This window comes from Schistocerca nitens, chromosome 3 (genome assembly GCF_023898315.1).
Source record: "Schistocerca nitens isolate TAMUIC-IGC-003100 chromosome 3, iqSchNite1.1, whole genome shotgun sequence".
Lineage (NCBI taxonomy): Eukaryota > Metazoa > Arthropoda > Insecta > Orthoptera > Acrididae > Schistocerca > Schistocerca nitens.
The window spans coordinates 819,717,854-819,727,600 of record NC_064616.1 but is presented as its reverse complement, the minus strand read 5'-3'; the positions used below and the strand labels follow the sequence as shown (position 1 = coordinate 819,727,600).

Here is a 9,747-nt window from a genome sequence, read left to right as displayed (position 1 = left end):
TCAGCACCGTAGATTCTACGTCGAAATAGACGGGTAAGTAAACTAGATAGAGAATCCAAAAAAGCAGTCTGCCTCAAGGTAGCGTGGTAATACCGACCTTGTTTAAAAAACTAAAACTCCTCCCGAACAGGCAATGAAGGCCTAATGGTACCGACCGGCCGCCGTGTCATCCTTAGCCCATAGGTGTCACTGGACGAGGATATGGAGGCGCTCGTGGTCAGCACACCGCTCTCCCGGCTCGATGTCAGTTTCCGAGACCGGAGCCGCTACTTCTCAGCCAAGTAGCTCCTCTATTTGCCTCACAAGGGCAGAGTGCAGCACGTTTGCCAACAGCGCTCGGCAGACCGGATGGTCACCCATCCAGTTCCTAGCCCAGCCCGACAGTGCTTAACTTTGGTGATCTGACGGGAACCGGTGTTACCACTGCGGCAAGGCCGTGGGCCCAACCTTGTTTAGCATCTATGCTAACGATCAGCCACAACCTCTTAATACCAAAAGCTATGCTGACGATCTGGCGCTAATATCTCAAGCCAAAGACTTAGTAGAGGGACATCTATCAAATGGACTTCACACTCTCGCGGCATACTACCATAATAACTACCTGAAATCGAAATCCACTAAAACTCAAGTACGCGCTTTTCATCTACGAAACAAAGACGCCGATAGAATATGAAAAGTCGCATGGAAAGGCATGGAGTTGGAGTACTGTCACGATCCAAAATATCTGGGGGTCACGCTTGACCGTGCGCTGACATTTGGGAAGCACTGCCTAAATACAAAACAATCAGAAAGCTCACAAGTAGCGGATGGAGTGCCCAACCGAAAGCACACAGAACATCGTCACTTGCATTATGTTACTCTGCCGCTAGTTACGCCTGCCCTGTTTGGTACAGTTCTTAACATGCTAGGCATGTGAATGTTACCCTCAACGAGACTTGTAGAATAACATTTGGATGCTTGAGAGCAACGCCTACCTACAAACTCTACAGCATGGCGGGGATAAACCCACCATATATAAGGCGAAACTTGCCGTGAATGCAGGGAGAAGCAAAGCGGAACTTAAACGCTGCTCACCCGCTGCATGGACACCAACCTCCGCCAAGCAGGCTAAAATCTTGGAAGAGCTTTATAAAACTTTTTGTCAGAGACAATACATCACCGTCAATGGCATGAAAAAACCTGGGGACAACCAGAAACGCAGATATCGCAGCATGGATCTCAACTTCGGAGGCGCACCTCACCAGGCGAAAACCTGAAACGGAAAACGTGGAATTCCCTCAACAGACTAAGACGTGGTGTGGTAGAACAAAGGATAATATGGCCAAATGAAACTATCTTGGGGACCCATCAACAGTATGCGAATGTGGAGACCTACAAACCACCAAGCACCTCTACAACTGTCCTCAGCGCCCACTCTCCTGCACACTGGAGGACATCACCGTCCAAGTCCCTAATTTTTTATCTCATTTTTATTTACTATTTGCAGTCTGCTTATACACTCCTGGAAATTGGAATAAGAACACCGTGAATTCATTGTCCCAGGAAGGGGAAACTTTATTGACACATTCCTGGGGTCAGATACATCACATGATCACACTGACAGAACCACAGGCACATAGACACAGGCAACAGAGCATGCACAATGTCGGCACTAGTACAGTGTATATCCACCTTTCGCAGCAATGCAGGCTGCTATTCTCCCATGGAGACGATCGTAGAGATGCTGGATGTAGTCCTGTGGAACAGCTTGCCATGCCATTTCCACCTGGCGCCTCAGTTGAACCAGCGTTCGTGCTGGACGTGCAGACCGCGTGAGACGACGCTTCATCCAGTCCCAAACATGCTCAATGGGGGACAGATCCGGAGATCTTGCTGGCCAGGGTAGTTGACTTACACCTTCTAGAGCACGTTGGGTGGCACAGGATACATGCGGACGTGCATTGTCCTGTTGGAACAGCAAGTTCCCTTGCCGGTCTAGGAATGGTAGAACGATGGGTTTGATGACGGTTTGGATGTACCGTGCACTATTCAGTGTCCCCTCGACGATCACCAGTGGTGTACGGCCAGTGTAGGAGATCGCTCCCCACACCATGATGCCGGGTGTTGGCCCTGTGTGCCTCGGTCGTATGCAGTCCTGATTGTGGCGCTCACCTGCACGGCGCCAAACACGCATACGACCATCATTGGCACCAAGGCAGAAGCGACTCTCATCGCTGAAGACGACACGTCTCCATTCGTCCCTCCATTCACGCCTGTCGCGACACCACTGGAGGCGGGCTGCACGATGTTGGGGCGTGAGCGGAAGACGGCCTAACGGTGTGCGGGACCGTAGCCCAGCTTCATGGAGACGGTTGCGAATGGTCCTCGCCGATACCCCAGGAGCAACAGTGTCCCTAATTTGCTGGGAAGTGGCGGTGCGGTCCCCTACGGCACTGCGTAGGATCCTACGGTCTTGGCGTGCATCCGTGCGTCGCTGCGGTCCGGTCCCAGGTCGACGGGCACGTGCACCTTCCGCCGACCACTGGCGACAACATCGATGTACTGTGGAGACCTCACGCCCCACGTGTTGAGCAATTCGGCGGTACGTCCACCCGGCCTCCCGCATGCCCACTATACGCCCTCGCTCAAAGTCCGTCAACTGCACATACGGTTCACGTCCACGCTGTCGCGGCATGCTACCAGTGTTAAAGACTGCGATGGAGCTCCGTATGCCACGGCAAACTGGCTGACACTGACGGCGGCGGTGCACAAATGCTGCGCAGCTAGCGCCATTCGACCGCCAACACCGCGGGTCCTGGTGTGTCCGCTGTACCGTGCGTGTGATCATTGCTTGTACAGCCCTCTCGCAGTTTCCGGAGCAAGTATGGTGGGTCTGACACACCGGTGTCAATGTGTTCTTTTTTCCATTTCCAGGAGTGTATATAACTATTACTATATGGCTTTATGTGGCTCACATTGTATCTATATTTCCTTTGTTTGTATTAATTTTATACATTTAGTCTGCTTTTCTCCTTTTTATGTATTTTTATGCAACGCTTTTGACGCGAATAAATAAATAAATCCTTCTCCCATTGGATCTGTGGCGCACGCGGCCTCAGGTAAGCTGGCCCCGGGCGCTGCCATATCTCCCTGATCGAATCAGTCACCTCGTCAGATGTATCCTTACGTTTGTGCCACCTTCGAATATCGTGCCATCCTGCTGCTATGATCTTGTTATCTACACGCACTAACAACTAAAATGTTAATCACTGACACCTTTTTTTCAATGAGCTTATACAGGGAGACAAACGTAATATACAATATTATAACCCGAATAAAGATTCAGTCAATAGCCATGTTATTTAAATTCCCCTATTTTAAAAATTCTATTTGTTTGAACAAAAAATTGAATTACACGACATTAGTTTTTTTATATAAGATTAGTTTCTAGTTAGTATTAAGTACATAATAAAATTATTATTTGGGCTGCTCTCCCGTCCTCCGGGTACCAGTCATGTTCAAGATAAATAATCTGATTTGTACAAACTATGTACATTCCACCACCTAGGTCTTTAGCATAGGCTGAATTCCAAAATTCAATGTCACTCGCTAATTTTTTTTAAAAAACGTGCAGGCAGAGTGTCTGCTCATCTCTTATGCTAGTTATACTCTTTTTTGGTAGATATTGAATGCTCGAAAGCATTGACACCCCCTGTATCTTAGGTGTCCGTGGACGTCATGAACATACGAAACAGAACGTGCGACTGTGCGCAGATTCTATAACTGTCCTGAAACTTTTCTTCTCATTTATTCCTTGCTTCCAGTGGTCATTCCTTCGATGGTGTCACTGGTGCCACCTCTGTTTCTTCATGCTTTTATTATGGCTATAGCTAGTAAAGATGATATAGTTGTTGGTACCTGTGGAAATATAAATTACTGGTATTATAAATTGTATATAAATTATAAATTATTAGGGCACCATTGCCACGATCATTCGATTATTACTTCTTACATTTAAGAGGTCCGCTGCTCGTGGTCTCGCGGTAGCGTTCTCGCTTCCCGAGCACGGGGTCCCGGGTACTATTCCCGGCGGGGTCAGGGACTTTTCCTGCCTCGAGATGACTGGGTGTTGTTGTGTCGTCTTCATCATCATCATTCATCCCCATTACGGTCGGAGGAAGGCAATGGCAAACCACCTCCACTAGGCAAATGGTTCAAATGGCTCTGAGCACTATGGGACTCAACTGCTGTGGTCATAAGTCCCCTAGAACTTAGAACTACTTAAACCTAACTAACCTAAGGACAGCACACAACACCCAGCCATCACGAGGCAGAGAAAATCCCTGACCCCGCCGGGAATCGAACCCGGGAACCCGGGCGTGGGAAGCGAGAACGCTACCGCACAACCACGAGATGCGGGCTACCTCCACTAGGACCTTGCCTAGTACGGCGGTGCGGGTCTCCCTCGTCGTTCCCCTACGCTCCATCACGGAGTATGGGACATCATCATCACATTTAAGAGAAATTTTCGGAACTTTTTCTGTGACTACAACTGTTGTAAATCTGTGATACTCGTCTTTATTTAATTTTGCATGATTAAAGTACTGCATTTAACGTCCTCACGTTACGTTACAACAATAATACATCCTTGCGGTGCACTCTTACGCCATCGCACAAGTCAGGCCACCTTATACATCTTCTGCTTCTCAACGACGATTTACAATTTCCATTTACACAATTAACTGTGCGTTTTTACGTCCTTAAGTTGAATAGGTCACCTTCACGTCTTCCTGAATGGAGGCAAACAGCACTATTAACACTCACAGGTGTAATCGCAAACAATACACAAAAAATCACCCACTGGTGAAGCCATAAACATGTGCTAAACATCTTTACTCATCACGGTCTACTGTTCCGAAGACTGGAAGCTTTAAATGTGAGATCATAGCTACTGTTATTGCAACATTGTGGTATTTCCCTTTATTCTGCCTTAACATTTACTTCATTCGTGTTTTCGCTTTGCGTTAGCAAGGTACTGTACTCTCTTCAGAGTGAACTGCCAAACCACTGCTTCTCGTATTTCCATTCTGTGTCGTAGATTCTAATTTTAATCTGCCAAACAGTTCTTATGAGGTGGAACAGATTAGTTCACACCCACGCTTAATATGAAAACAACAATTTTCAGTTATAGATAACAACATTCAGCTCGGCTATTGCACAAAATTGTCCAGCTTATACGCTACGCTATATTGTTAAACATACTAATAATCTAAATTTATAACTGACTAAACATGTGTACATTACTGACAGATTTCTTCCCTTTCTAATTCCACCTACCTCTCGTCTTACTCCACGAAGTATTTGAATGACTGAATCCGATTTCATTTTCGATCTGTTTCTCAGTCTTGCCCGACCCATAGCCTAGTCAGTCGTCATTATCTACTTCTTCAATTTGTACACGGCCCAGATTTGGTCGATTCGTCTCTATCCCTAGTTTCCTATTATCCTGATGATTGCCTTGCCATCCTTGGTTGTCATGAGGGTGGTAGCCACCGTTACTATTATTACCTCACTGTGCCCCAATGTTTCCAGATTTCTACTTCAGTTCATGTGGTTGCCTACTGTCTCTCCCATAGTTTTTCCAACTGAAATTATTTCCGCCTTGGTTTCCTGGTCTATAATTTTGTCGTTGCTAGCTACTTCTATCATTTTTCCAGTTCTGGCCTCTGTTATTTCCGTTACGATTCTCGCGTCTCGCATTCTGTGTTTCCCTCTGATTTCTTTTGTCTCTTATCTGTTGCTCATTAAAGGCAAACTCTAATTCCCTTAACGTTCCTACAAATAGTTCCATACTGTCACCGCACCCGCCATCTAGTGTCTGCTGATATGCTATTGGTAATTTCATGTAACACAGTCGAGCAATTTCTGCAGGGCTACATGGGTCGACTAAATACTGGTTCTTCTTTCCATACTTTCGAAAAATTTTACTGACATGCAGAACCCTGAATTTTATAAAACTCAGTTCATCATCAATTCTTGTTTGCGTCTCTCTAGACCAATACTTATAGAGAAAAGCCGCGAGGAATTACTCATATGATGTACATGTTCTCACCTATATTCCTAATCCATTCTGTTGTTGCGCCTTCCATATGTGAGTAAACAAAGTCTAACTTGTACATAAGACGCCAATGAGGTGGTAAACTGATATCAAATTTCCCATAAATGTTTTTGGATGTAAAATGTTTCCATCATCCTTATAATGTTGGAATTTACTGACCTAAATAAGATGCTTGAAATCGAAATTCTCCTCTGGATGTCGAATCCTTCTCACTGCTGGATTATCGAATCTTTCGCACGCCTCATGACGTACGCCGTTCTGGACGGAGTCCCTCCTGATCTCTATTGCACATTCTTTATTATAAGCCAGGCTAGCAGTATTGCGTATTAATGAGCCATAGTTGTCCATGTTGTATATTTCATTACTGCTAGGGTAATTCGCTATTTGTGAAGCTGTAGGGCTGTGCGTGGATGCTTTGCTTGATTCATGTCACAGGGTGCCTCGATATGTTCCCTCACTGTGTTGACTGCCTGCATCCTGTGTCAGGCGCTATTGTCTGATGCGTTCCTTTCAGTCTGTACCAGATTTTGCCGTAACAACTTTGGACTTGGTGCTGTAGTGGCTGCCGTCTGCAAGTCACCTCCCCTCTCGGTTTCCATAATCATGGTACTTTTCATCTGTGATTTCACTTCACCAGCTAGTTGTTTAACTTCGTTTTCCAGCCACTGTTTAAATTGATTTAATTTAGCAGCGAGCGCATCGTTAGGCGCAGTCTCTTTCTTACGTAATTGCGTCTCTTCAACTCGCTTTACTCTTGTCTGTAATTTACATATCACGGTTTTTCCTCTCCTTGTGTTCCTTGCGTCTCCTCCTTAGTAGCACGAGCAACGCGTTTTGCGTTTATCGCTATCAATTTCGCTCCATCCGCCGTTCTTTATGCCTCTGCTATCTCGCGTTCTTGTTCAGAGCTCGACGCAGTCACATCGTCTTTGAGTTCTCTGGTTTCAGTTTTAATTGTGTTAATCTCAGTCTCCATTTCAGTACTGACTTTATTTATCCTTATTTTCAAATCATTTCGGATTTCCTCGTTGCTGTCATATATATCACTACACAATTCCGTGCTCTATTCTTTAAGAAAAGCCAAGAGGAGTGACACTCCTGTCGCGTCTAAACCTTACATGTTATTTGGTGCTGTTCGTTCTGAACTAGCATGCGAATTTATGTCCTCTTCCCTGTCAATGACTGTGTGCCTCTGATAACTGAGACAACCCTCTGATAACAAAGACAACGCGCATCAGTTAGACAACTACGTGCCGAAGCATTAGACTGTGGACGGCTATAATAATTTGTGGGGCTTTTACATCCGCATGGACTACCTACATCATAATTGTCATAATTTCAAATTTTTACTATTTCTTGAATATGATTCTGCGATTCGTCCTCGCTATCAGATACTCGACCCGTGGCCTGACTGTATACACCGTTCTCCAGAAATTCTCTGGAGTCGGCGTTTATCTCATTACTTCTCTGCGCTCCTAGCGTTCGCATTTCTGTCTCGTCCCACTGTCTTTCCTTACTGCGACGTGAATCTGCCATTTTAAATGTATTTCTACATCTTACACTATTCTGTTCAGCTAAACGAGCTTTACCCCTAGTAACCATGGGAAATGAACAGTATTCAGCACTATCCCTCACAAGATTTTCACACACCACAACGGCCGGCTTTCGCACAACAATTAACTAATTACTCAGTTAGGCTGCCTATGGCAACGCCGTGCTTGAGCAGTGACGACATATACAAACAAATACATACACAACAGCACAATAGATACTGACAAACGTCTTTCACGGGTATGAGGTCACACTACCAGCAGCATGTGAGCAGATGAGAGGAAACGCAGATGCCAACCAAAAATGCGAGGAACTGTAAGTGGTGGTGGTGGTGGTGGTGGTAAGTTCAAAAATGGCTCTGAGCACTACGGGACTTAACTTGTGAGGCCATAAGTCCCCTAGAACTTAGAACTGCTTAAACCTAACTAACCTAAGGACATCACACACATCCAAGCCCGAGGCAGGATTCCAACCTGCGACCGTAGTGGTCGCGCGCTTCCAGGCTGTAGCGCCTAGAACCGCTCGGCCACCCCGGCCGGCGTGTTAAGTTCCTGTGGAACCAAACTGCTGTGGTCATCGGTCCCTAGGCTTACACACTACTTAACCTAACTTAAACTGACTTACGCTATGGACAACACACACCCATGACCGAGGGAGGACTCGAACATCCGACGGCGGGGAAGCCGCGCGAACCGTGGCAAGACACTCAAGACCGCACGGCTGCCCCGAGCGGCAACTATAAGTAATCACTTATTTGCGTAAAAAAACGGGAGGTGAACTGTTTTATAATCTACAAATAGCACATATCAAAATCAAAATGTATCATTCTAGACTGAAGACGCCTTAAAGTGAAAAAATGCGAAACGTGTCTGGGAGAAATAAAATACGCTGCGACAAGAAAAGACGGCTTTTATTTACAAAAAAAAAAAAAAAAAAAAAAAAAAAACATATTTGTGTGCTTGATGCGAAGTATGGCCATGCAAACAAACTCATGTTTAATACACTGCAATATTGCTGAAGTGTGACGATTATTATAATGAAACTGTTAACAGAAGAACATAATACACTGAGATTATATAAGTCATGAGATACGACATGCACATATACAGATGGCGATAATGTCGCATACACAAAATATAAAAGGGAAGTACATTGACAAAGCTGTCGTTTTCACTCAGGTGATTCATGTCTAAAGGTTTTCCACGTGATCACGGATACACGACGGAAATTCGCAGACGTTGAACGCGGAATGGTAGTAGGAGCTAGACGCATTGGACATACCATTTCGGAAATAGTTAGGGAACTAATTATTTCGAGATCCACAGTGTCAAGAGTGTGCCGAGAATAACAAATTTCAGGCATTACATCTCACTACGAAAACCGCAGTAACCGATATCTTTCACTTACCGACCACGAGCAGCGGCGTTTGCGTAGCGTTGTCAGTGCTAACAGTCAAGCAACACTGCGTGAAATAATCGCAGAAATCAACACGGGACGAAAGATGAATGTGTCTGTAGGATAGTGCGGCGAAATGTGGCGTTAATGTGCTATGGCAGGATACTACCGACGCGAGAGTCCTTGCTAACAACATGACATCGCCTGCACGCCTCTCGTGGTCTCATGACCATATCGGTTCGATGCTGTTATTGTTGTTGTGGTCTTCAGTCCTGAGACTGGTTTGATGCAGCTCTCCATGCTACTCTATCCTGTGCAAGCTTCTTCATCTCCCAGTACCTACTGCAACCTACATCCTTCTGAATCTGCTTAGTGTATTCATCTCTTGGTCTCCCCCTATAATTTTTACCCTCCACGCTGCCCTCCAATACTAAATTGGTGATCCCTTGATGCCTCAGAACATGTCCTACCAACCGATCCCTTCTTCTGGTCAAGTTGTACCACAAACTCCTCTTCTCGCCAATCCTCTTCAGCACCTCCTCATTAGTTATGTGATCTACCCATCTAATCTTCAGCATTCTTCTGTAGCACCACATTTCGAAAGCTTCTATTCTCTTCTTGTCCAAACTATTTACTGTCCATGTTTCACTTCCATACATGGCTACACTCCATACAAATACTTTCAGAAATGACTTCCTGACACT

The 9,747-nt window shown here is 45.4% G+C and overlaps 1 pseudogene; it reads right to left on the bottom strand.

Annotated features, from left to right (window-relative positions):
* Positions 1 to 324: 324 nt before the first annotated feature.
* LOC126250299 (5S ribosomal RNA) lies at positions 325 to 442 on the bottom strand (annotated as a pseudogene).
* Positions 443 to 9,747: the final 9,305 nt, after the last annotated feature.